Raw genomic sequence first — 11,941 nt, forward strand, 5'->3', positions numbered from 1 at the left:
GTATACTTACTCGCCGAGTCGGAGCGGGTTTTGGGTCGTTAATTAAGTGACCAACTCGCCGAATCGGAAGCTGGACTCGACGAGTTGGTGATGGAATGAGAAAAAACCTTAATCTCGAGGGTTGCGCCCTATTTAAAGGACTTTATGTCCTTCTCTCAGCCTCCTTATTGCCCTTGAGAACCAGAAAACCCTAAGCTCGTGTGTGTGAGGCCTTTGGAGGGAGATTGAAGCTTTGGAAGTTGTTTCTAGTGGAAGAAACTTAAAGATCAAGAGGGCTTGCATCAAGAGAGTGGTGTAGATCTAGAATCTACTTCAGTTTGGGTACATCTTGGAGGTAATAAGCTGTTACCTTCCCTCTTTTGCATCTAGATCTATTCAAGAATGAGATTTGGGGCCATTTTGGTATGTTTGAGATCTATTTCGGGTTTGGATTTAGATCTGAGGTTGCTACTCGAAATCTAGACTTGTGTTGGTCTAGAATGTCATAAAGCATCAGTCAAAGAGTTGTTGGTAAAGCCCTTTTGTCTTAAGCCCTAGCCTTTGAGTGATTTGGACCTTTAACTCTTTGATTTCATGTAAAGTTTGCAACTTTACGTGGGGGTTATGCCCTAAAAGAGTGGATCTACAGTTTGGAGCTCCTGCATGGCTCAAAAAGCCTCGGTATGGATGAAGGACTGTAGAGACTCGACGAGTTCCTTGGGTGGACTCGACGACTCATATGAAGATGGGCATGGACTCGACGAGTTGGAAGAACAACTCGGTGAGTCTATTGAAGATTGCCTTGGACTCGGCGAGTCAGGTCGCAGAACCCCAACCTCTTCTGGTTAAGACTAAGAGTAGTGAGTTGGGCGGGAAAGGACCCAGAGAATGTTGAACTCGACGAGTCATGGGGTGACTCGGCGAGTAGAGTCAATCGAAAGGTTGACTTTGACCAGGACTTTGACCAAATTGGACTTAGTTGACCTTGGGAGGATAGTTTAGTCTAAGTGTTGTTATTGGTATTGATTGCTTAGGGAGCTAGAGGAGCAGCATTTCAGAGAGTTGTCGGTTAGCAACCAGAGGGTTATCGGCCGACTTCCGCAGTTCAGGTGAGTTTCCTTCCAGTAGGAACGGGTCTACGACCACAATGCCGACCCGTCTAGTTATCAGTAGTTCAGTGTGCTTGATGTCTTTGTGATTCAAGCATGTTTTTGTGCTATGTGTTCCAGACTTCGGTCCGATGCAATATGCAATATATGTGTTTATGCTAGTAGTGATGATTATGCTATGCTATGTTCAGCCAGTTAGTCCGGACTTCGGTTCGATGCAGTTAGCCGGACTTCGGTCCGATGCAGTTTCCGGACTTCGGTCTGATACAGCGGGCAAGACCCCAGTTAGTCCGGACTTCAGTCCGATGCAGGGGGCAAGGCCCCAGTTAGTCCGGATTTTGGTCCGATGCAGTGGGCAAGGCCCAGGATGTGCTTTATATGTTATTGTATGGTATGTGGTAGTTTTTTTTTTTTTGGGGGGGGGGGGAGCTCACTAAGCTTCGTGCTTACATTTTTCAGTTTTGGTTTCAGGTACTTACGGTAGCAGAGGGAAGAGCTTGGGATGATCGCATGGCACGCACCATATTTAGTCAGCATGGGATGTTTCACTCTGATAGTAAGATTATGTTTTGAATTAATACTTTGATTTTATGTTAGGAACTATGTTATGGTTTGACAATCATGGTTTAAGTAATGTTATTCAAACGAAATTTTTAGTCATGATTTTTGGGTCGTTTCAAGTTGGTATCAGAGCCTTGGTTTGAGGGATTCATGCACACTTACGAGTGTGACTGAACTCAAACTAAGGAAATATTAAAAAGATCTTTGAAAGAAAAATGTTTTCAAAAGAATTATGAAAAAGGAGACTTAAAAAGAAAAGAGTTTTTGAAAAACGAGAAAAGGGTGTGGTGCATGCGATCAGCCGAGCTCAAGTAAGTACTCCCAAATTACCCATACAAGTTTATGTTATGATTAACAGTTTCAATTTCAATAGAATAGCATGCTAGAATGGGACTGAGGATCTAGGGATGATGCCTTATGTGCCTGCTATATATGTGTTTCAGTTTATTGAGAATTGCATACCAGTATTGAGTAGACAGTAGTAGGATAGCCTGTTTAGGTTATGCCTGATAGTATGAGCTTAGCATTGTATGCTAGTACAATTTCTTGATATGAGAATAGAATTGCTTGAGTAGTTTCCTGTGTCTGAATGTTGCTTGCTTTGTGCTTTGTGGGACACTGAGTGATGGGAGTTAGCCATTAGGTGAATACGTCAAGTCACATGTAATCAGGGATGAATAATCTTAGAGTATTGGATTTGACCCTATTACGCAGCTCTCGTTTGAGTCTAACCGTTGTAGGGATGAGTCCCTTACTAGAAGGATTATACGAGCCTAGTTACATGTGATGGTAGTCAGGTGATGGCTAATTGGCATTACAAGGAGGCCTTCAACAACTGAGGATTGGTTTGGGTGGAGTCAGAGATTTTCCCTAGCGTAAGCCTAAGATGAGAGTAGCAGAGATCAGTAGCAGTAGAAGGGACTTGGTAGAGTAAAGGTAGTTCTTAAAGAAAGCACGGATAGATGTGGAAGGTAGTATGGGCCCGTACTACTGAAAGCAGAGGATCCGTACTCGATTCGAGAGGGGCCAAGACAAAGCCAGGGAACTTGTAATGTGTATGTGTAATCCCTCAGCAGTGAAGTGTATTTTGATAGTTATAGTGATATGCTTTCAACATGGTGACGTTGTGTGAAAGGCTAGTGGGCGGATCAGGCGTCGGAGATGGATCAGGCTTGGGTTTTAGGACCGAGCAGCTTGAGGAGCGTATGAGAGAGTTTGTATCAGCTGAGATCACGCGCAATATCTTAGACCAGACTCATGAGATCTTTGGCACGGTCAAAGAGGGTATACTAGAGATTTTGGATGAGAGGCTTGGAGCCTTTCGTGCAGAGATGATGGCTTTGATAAGAGCACGTACGTTGTCATTTCGAGATCTTAGGGCTTGTGGGGCACCGAATTATCATGGGGATATGAACCCCATTTCTAGCAGCAGATGGTTGGCAGATGTTGCCAACGTTTTCCGCATGAGCCACTGTCCCGAGGGGGACAAGGTCAGACTCGCCTCCTGTCTTCTGAAGGGCAGAACGCGAGATTGGTGGGAGGAGGTCGTTCATGCCTTAGGGGATGATGCCGCATTCGACGCGATGTCATGGAGTGATTTCTCGGCTAGGTTCAGGGCTGAGTATGCACCAACTATTGAGGTGCAGCAGTTGGCACGAGAGTTCCAGGATCCTCAGCAAACTACTGAGACGGTGGCGGAGATCACCGCCAAGTTCAGGGAGAGGGCTCTCTTGGTTTCGCAGTATGTGGCGGACGAGGAGATGTGTAACATCCCAAAATTCAAGGCCAAAAATTTCGTTTTAATTAAGTTATTACATAAAACCATCAGTATAAAAACATTCATAATAGTATCTCGTGTCAAACTAAAGTGTCAATATTCAAAACATATTATCATAAAACCATATCAGAGTGTAATCCCAAAGATCTCATGTGCGGAAAACATAGTGTGATGCGCTGCGATCAAGCCGACTCCTTTCCTTTAAACACGAAGTACCTGAAACCAAAACTGAAAACCGTAAGCACGAAGCTTAGTGAGTTCCCCCATCATACCACATACCATACAATCATATAAAGAACAGCTAGGAGATACGGGTCTCCCCCACACTCATGGTGGTATGGGCCTCGCCCACACTCCGCTAGCTGGGAAATACGGGCCTCGCCCACACTCCACTATCTCTGAGATACGGGCCTCCCCCACGCTCAGCTACTAAACCATAACATGCAAGTATATACAATCATATACTAAACAGCTAGAAGATACGGGCCTCGCCCACACTCCACTATCTCTGAGATACGAGCCTTGCCCACACTCAGCTACTATCACAAATATCATAACACAAACATACTATCAGACATACCTTGCCCACACTCAGCTACTATCACAAATATCATAACACAAACATACTATCAGACATACCTGGGGTGTCCGATCTACCCTTCGGTCCTAACAACCAAACTTGGGGACTATTCCCCTCCTACTACCACTATCACATATAACATATCTTGCCAACATGTAACATATCAGGTAGTAGCAAACCTAGATGATATCACAAAGACAATCATCTAACATACAACTCCTACTGGTGGGCCGGCATTGTGGCCGTAGACCCACCGCTACTGGAAGGTAACTCACCTCACACTGCTGAAATCCCGTAGACACAATCCCACACTGCTGAAGTCCCGCAGACTCAACCCCAGCTGCTGGATGACAGATTCCCGATCTGTCAATATCAAAACATCACCTAATTAATAATTGGGTCCCACTACATAACCATAAACACTTACTTTGGATAATTACATTACCCCAAGCTTGGCTTATTCAAGCCCAAGGCCCAACCCGTAGGCCCAAAGTCAACTAGGAAATCAAAGCCCAACACATGGCCCAATTTTCCAAATTGGGCCTAGGCCTATACATGGTCTCATTCTGAGGCCCAACATCATATAATCATTAAGGCCCAAACTATGGCCTAATTTTCCAAATTAGGCCCAAGCCCCTTACATGGGCCTTACCTTAGGCCTATTAAATTATTCTAGTCTAATTGCTTGACTTTGGATTGCCCATTAATAACCCGATCATCAAGGCCCAAAAGGAAGGCCCAACAATAAACCCAAGTGAAATTAGGGTTTCCCATAAAATGATGATTAGGTTTAAGTTTCCTACTTAACCCATTAAGGACTTAATCCATTAAGGACTTAATCCATTAAGTCCATTATCGCTTAGATTAATCTTTGCCAAAGTTTATTATTTAATATCTCAAGTTATTAAATAATTCTCGCGTGCTTCCCGATTAATTCTAAAAAATTAGAGTTTAATTGGCATTAGTGTTTTCCAACCCAAAGACTAACCCATTTATTAACTTGTTGGGCTTCTAGATCAATTAGGGCTTTATTGGGCCTACTAGGCCCACTAGAATGTCATTAAGCCACTTAGGGTTTTATTAGGTCCATTAGAGTCCATTAGGGCTTACAAGGCCCATTAGGGTTTACAAGCACCCTAAACGAATCAAACTCACAAAGCAAGCACACCGCCACCCGACACGGCGACCGGTGGCGGCAGCCACCACCTAACGGTGGTGGAATTTCCTTTCATTATTCCATTTTACAATTTACAAAGAAAATACTAAAAATAAACGCACTCACACACTACACTAAGCAAAGTAAACACACATACACCGCCACCTAACGGTGGCTGGCGATGGCGCATAGCGGCAGCCACCATGGCTGGCGGCCATGGTGGTCTCTTGACCTAAGCTATCAATTGCGCGCTATAGCGGTGCTATAGCGTTTTGCGGAGGTCAAGAACCGCTATTTCCAGTTTAGCGTTTTCATTTCGCAGTACCGCTATTAGCGGCGCTATTCACCGCTATTTACCGCTATTTCAATAACCGCTATAGCGGCGCTACGGGCGCTATTCCATTTTTGTTCACATTTTTTGCCATTTGGTTACTTTTTTCAATGAAAAACTAGTCTTAATGATTTCACTACACTTTCATTTTAAAAAGCCCGAACAAATAACATAATTAAAAGCATTCAAAGCAACTACGTCTATCGACAACTATTTTACTCATCTCTTTTTGAATTCACGCCAACTTGAGTTGCCATGGTCACACTCCATTAATCCTTTTTGTAAATCGATCCACGCCTATGAGGCCACGACTTGGGACTTAATTCCTTAAATCAACCACGGCCTACTAATACGATATTGAATCTGTGCAATCCAATTAAACTCGATTTGACACTTTTACACTACCTAGTTTCCATATTAATATAATAGAATATTATGTTATGTTTTTATATGACTTTTTAGGTTTAATGATATTAATTCTATATAGACTTATAGTATTAATACTCAAATATATAAATTCTATATAAATATAATATAAAATTATAAATTATACGTAATATTATATCACCGCTATACCACCGCGATAACCGCGATCTCAAATAGCGGCATGTGACCGCTATTGAAATTTTGACCGCGATAACTGCATAGCTCTTGACAACTACGACCAACAAAAAAATGATGATACACCCGATTAGCGACAGCAACACTGGACCAGGAATGCCAAACGGACATAGCTACCCACCTGGTGGCGTGCAACGACCGGAGAGCGGCTGGCACGGTGGAACAGCCGCATAGCAGCGACGACGACGATCGGAGTGGTGGAAAACAGCGCTAGAGGCGGCTAACGGAATGGAGAGGAGAAGAAGTCTCGTTTGCTATCCTCGTCGTCGTCGGCAGTTAGACGGAAACGCCGATCCTCGGTGGTCTAAAGCTCCAACAGCGGCGGCAACTCCCACACGAAGCACACGGTCGGCTGAGAAGGGTACGACAGTGGTGTTGGCGCTCCGGTTTGTGAACTAGCGGGTGGTGGGTGCAACATCTCGTGGCAGCGACTGAAGGAGAAGGAGAAGAACGGTCGAGACTAGGTGTTCACTTGAAGGAACAGCCGCTTGGCGGCCTTGACTGATCGGAAAACGAACGAGGGAAAAAGGCGACGACTGGGGAGCTTTTCTGGTGGTGGCGGCTACATAGAACCCGTTAGGGTTAGGGTTTGGCATGGCATGTGTTAAATATGGAGGCTTCACATGAGGGTGACGGGTTCACCCGTGTCTCATTAAACTTCTGACTATTTTACCAATATCGGTCCCTCCCTTTTCTTATTCTTTCAAAATGAGGCCATATTTTACCCTTTCTACCCTAACCTAGGAAATCCTTTTCAAATTCGACCCATAAATTACCAAACAGTCCCCAATGTCTTAATTACAACATATTCAGCCCCTGACTTCATAAATATTTACAAAATAAATCCGAAACTTACATCTTAACCCCCTAATCTTAAAAAATGTGGCAATTAACTCCTCGAACCCAACACCCTGCATATATAATTATTTATTTTAGGCTACCATTCGTTTATTACTTTATTTAATTAACTAATAAATAAACGGGTGTTACAAGATGAAGAAAGCTCGATATCATGAAATGCTGAGATATGAAATCAGGCAGTTTGTGAGCAGGTCCAGCTGCAAAGCGCTGGAGGACATGGTTGCTCGGGCCAATGAGAGGGAGATTGATCTAGAGCAGATCAAGAAGAGGAAGTCGGAAGAGGTTCAGGTAACCACGGGTTCGAGCAAAAGGCCCAAGGGGTCAGTCTCGAGATCAAGGATTATCATAGCCGCAACTGATGCGGAAATTCAGGCAGAACGCACGAGAGTACGTGTAGGAGTGGTAGTGGTGGTGATTATGGCCACTTCAGGTGCGGCCGAACTGGTCATTTTAGCAGAGTTTGTGCTGTTACCACCACTAGGGGGTCAGATCTGATATGTTTCCTTTGCAGTCAATGGGGCCATAGGAAGGCCCAGTGTCCGAGTTTGTTTCCGGAAGTACATATGATATCACCTGTCCCTGCCATCTTGAGGATCACCGACGGCCATCAGAGCCGGGTAGAGGCGCCTGCGGTGGGAAGCAGGGCTTTTCAGTTGTTTGCAGTGGAGTCGTGAGCTTCACGCCAAGAACTACCGGACAATATTGGGCTAGCAGCTAAGCTTCAGGGTCAGTTAGCAACTACTCAATCGGTTAATGAGGTAGTCGGGGTAGCTCGGGAGAAGGAGATTGGTTTGGATGGGCAGCATGGTAAACGGAAGCGAGCACTTATTTTAGGACAATTGGGAAGAAGTGAAGAGTCATACTCAGCTGACTTGGGTGTTGGAAATTAGGAAGACCTTGAGGTGTGTGGTAAGTGTGGAGGAACTCATGGGTTTGCTTGTCACAATATTCAGGTGTTTCAAGTGCGGGGATAGGGGGCATGTGTATCGAGATTGTAAGAAGGAGCAGATATGTCTTCATTACCACCAGTCTGGTCATTTCAAGTCTTGCTGTCTTGTTTTGGTGGTGGAGAGAGTCCAGGTTCAGGCCCCCATTGTTCCGCAGAAAGTCAAGATCGAGCTGCACTGGATCGCAGTAGCGGTAGCAAGTATGTGTGAGACTCGGTAGCATCTCACTACCTTCAGGAAGGTGTGGTTCGGGTATAGATTGGTTATATTCCAGCGTGAGGAGCACTGAGGGAGGTGCTAGAGACTGTGAGGAGGGAGGGACTTTTTGCGAAGTACTCCAAATGTGAGTTCTGGTTGTGTGAGGTGAAAATGCTTAGGTATCCTGTCAATCAGAAGGGTATTCTAGTCTTTCCGGCTAAGATAAAAGCCGTGATATAGTGGGAGTTTCCGAGGTCTCCAATTGGGATTCGGAGCTTCCTGGGTCTAGCAGGTTATCACCGGAGATGTATTCAGATCCTTGGAAGTGGTGTGATCTCTTGGACTGGTTAGTATTGGCACACTAGCATTGGTAAGCGTGGTTTTCAGCAGATTGCGCATAGAATGGTAAGAAGGATTAAGAATCCTTCTAGTATTGTGTGTTGTAAGACATTTGTTGAATCAAAGTGGGGGAGAATCATCCAAGGATTCAGAAGTAGGAGCAGTTTTGAAACTGGGATAAGTTTCGCATCCTTGTCAGAAAAGGGAGACAGCCCAGGCAGCTGTATGATTTTAGGATAGTGTGAGAGGGAAGTTTGGAAAAACTTTCCAATAAGGAGGTCGCGTTCCCGTATTGTTTGCTAGCAGTCAGATAGTGTTAGAGTGTTGTAAGTCTGCGGGTGTAGCCGTAGCATTCACTAGCAGCCAGATAGTGTTAGAGTCTTGTAAGTCTGTGGGTGTAGCCGTAACATTCACTAGCAGCCAGATAGTGTTAGAGTGTTGTAAGTCTGCGGGTGTAGTCGTAGCATTCACTAGCAGTCAGATAGTATTAGAGTGTTGTAAGTCTGCGGGAGTAGCCGTAGCATTCACTAGGTTAGTAGACAGCGTGAGTCCGTGGTTAGGACGCAGGAAGGACAGTAGTACCCACCAGTTCAGGTGTATCAGTGAGGAGATGGAAATCCACGAAGTGGATTTCGGAATTATTTGGATGGATTAGACCTAGTTGAGCCGGAGATAAGACTGTAGGCCTGTCATTGCAGTTTTGAGATCGAGGAAGCAATGGATTGCTTCAGGTTACTTGTTACATAAAGCTACAAATGGTCATGTAGCAATCACGTTTAACCGCAACTTGGTGACATCAGGAGTCGACGCTCGGACCGAGCGGTTGGATCAGGAGGTTGTTAGCGCCTCAGTGACGTGATAACTAGTGGCAACTAGTTCCAGAGAAGGATTTTGTTCGGAAGTTGTGGGAGGCGACTAAAACAGGAAGTCCTTTAGCCCTGCAGCTAGGTTGGAACCCAATATTTCAGATGACTGACGAATGAATTGAGACTAGGAAGGTCTCAAGAGATGTTGGAAAGCAGCCATGTAGCAGCATGCAATTTCAGGCAATCAGTGTTTCAGGCAGTCAGTGTTCAGGCAGTTCAGTGTTTCAGGCAGTCAGTGTTTCAGGCAGTTAGTGTTCAGGCAGTTCAGTGTTTCAGGCAGTCAGTGTTCCAGGCAGTTCAGTGTTTTCAGGCAGTTCAGTCTTGGATTTTTCATGGATAGCTTGTGGAGTGGCAAGTCCCTCACAGCATAATTATCTGAATTATGGCCAAGTATAAGTGAATTACAGGGATAAGTAGATCTATGAATTCTATTGTTTTAGTGGGAACCTGGGATAGTTAGCATGAAAGGAACAAATTCAAGAAGAGGACAGAATGAGTTCCAACCTTGCGAGTTGCTCGGGTTATCATCATATATGGAAAAAGGGAGGATAGTTTGGCATTGGGAGAGGACCCAGTAAATTATTGTGGTATATAACTTTCGCAAGTCACGAAAGTGTGTTCCTGTCAGGAAGGGGACAGTATCATCGGGAGATACTTGGTTGTTATGTGTTCACTTTGAGGCCGGTGGTCAGCATGGAGTTTTGACAAGCATGCCAAGCGAGAAGAAGTTAATTTAAAAAAAGGGGTGCAGTGGTAGGGTCTGGAAGGACCTGAGTTATGTAGGAATTCGGAGTCTGCAGTGCAAGTGGTTAGTTCGGAAGCGTATACTACAGTAGGCTTCGAGGACGAAGCCTAATTTAAGTGGGGGAGAGTTGTAACATCCCAGATTTCAGAAGATCGAGTTAAGGGCTTAAAGTGTAAATCGAAGAAGGGACTCGACGAGTAGGTATGCTTACTTGTTGAGTCAGAGCGGGTTTTGGGTCGTGAATTAAGTGACCAACTTGCCGAGTCGGAAGCTGGAGTCGACGAGTTGGTGCTGGAATGAGAAAAACCCTAATCTCGAGGGTTGCACCCTATTTAAAGGACTTTATGTCCTTCTCTCAGCCTCCTTATTGCCCTTGAGAACCAGAAAACCCTAAGCTCGGGTGTGTGAGGCCTTTGGAGGGAGATTGAAGTTTTGGAAGTTGTTTCTAATGGAAGAAACCTGAAGATCAAGAGAGCTTGCATCAAGAGAGTGGTGTAGATCCAGAATCTACTTCAATTTGGGCACATCTTGGAGGTAATAAGTTGTTACCTTCCCTCTTTTGCATCTAGATCTATTCAAGAATGAGATTTGGGGCCATTTTGGTATGTTTGAGATCTATTTCGGGTTTGGATTTAGATCTGAGGTTGCTACTCCAGATCTAGACTTGTGTTGGTCTAGAATGTCATAAAGCATCAGTCAAAGAGTTGTTGGTAAAGCCCCTTTGTCTTAATCCCTAGCCCTAGAGTGATTTGGACCTTTAACTCTTTTATTTCACGTAAAGTTTGCAACTTTACGTGGGGGTTATGCCCTAGAAGAATGGATCTACAGTTTGGAGCCCCTGCATGGCTCAAAAAGCCTCAGTATGGATGAAGGACTGTAGAGACTCAACGAGTTCCTTGGGTGGACTCGGTGAGTCATATGAAGATGGGCATGGACTCGACGAGTTGGAAGAACAACTCGGCGAGTCTGTTGAAGATTGCCTTGGAATCGGCGAGTCTGTTCTTGGACTCGGTGAGTCAGGTCGCAGAACCCCGACCTCTTCTGGTTAAGACTAAGAGTAGTGAGTTGAGTAGTGATTCAGTGAGTTGGGCGGGATAGGACTCAGAGAATGTTGAACTCGACGAGTCATGGGGTGACTCGGAGAGTCAATCGAAAGGTTGACTTTGACCAAAGTTGACTTAGTTGACCTCGGGAGGACATTTTAGTCTAAGTGTTGCTATTGGTATTGATTGCTTAAGGAGCTAGAGGAGCAGCATTTCGGAGAGTTGTCAGTTAGCAGCCAGAGGGTTATCGACCGAGTTCAGCAGTTCAGGTGAGTTTCCTTCCAGTAGGAAGGGGTCTACAGCCACAATGCCGACCCGTCTAGTTATCAGTAGTTCAGTGTGCTTGATGTCTTTGTGATTCAAACATGTTTTTGTGTTATGTGTTCCGGACTTCGGACCGATGCAGTATGCAGTATATGTGTTTATGCTAGTAGTAATGATTATGCTTTGTTATGTTCAGCCAGTTAGTCCGGCCTTTGGTCCGATGCAGTTTCCAGATTTCGGTCCGATGTAGGGGCAAGGCCCCAGTTAGTCCAGGCTTCGGTCTGATGTAGTTTCCGGACTTCGGTCCGATGCAGGAGCAAGGCCCCAGTTAGTCCATATTTCGGTCCGATGCAGTGGGCAAGGCCCAATATGTGCTTTATATGTTATTGTATGGTATGTGGTATTTTGGGGGAGCTTACTAAGCTTCGTGCTTATAGTTTTTAGTTTTGGTTTCAGGTACTTCCGGCAGCGCAGGGAAGAGCTCGGGATGATCGCATGGCACGAACCATATTTAGTCAGCCTGGGATGTTTCACTCTGATAATAAGATTATGTTTTGAATTAAT

Source organism: Lactuca sativa, chromosome 1 (genome assembly GCF_002870075.4).
Source record: "Lactuca sativa cultivar Salinas chromosome 1, Lsat_Salinas_v11, whole genome shotgun sequence".
Lineage (NCBI taxonomy): Eukaryota > Viridiplantae > Streptophyta > Magnoliopsida > Asterales > Asteraceae > Lactuca > Lactuca sativa.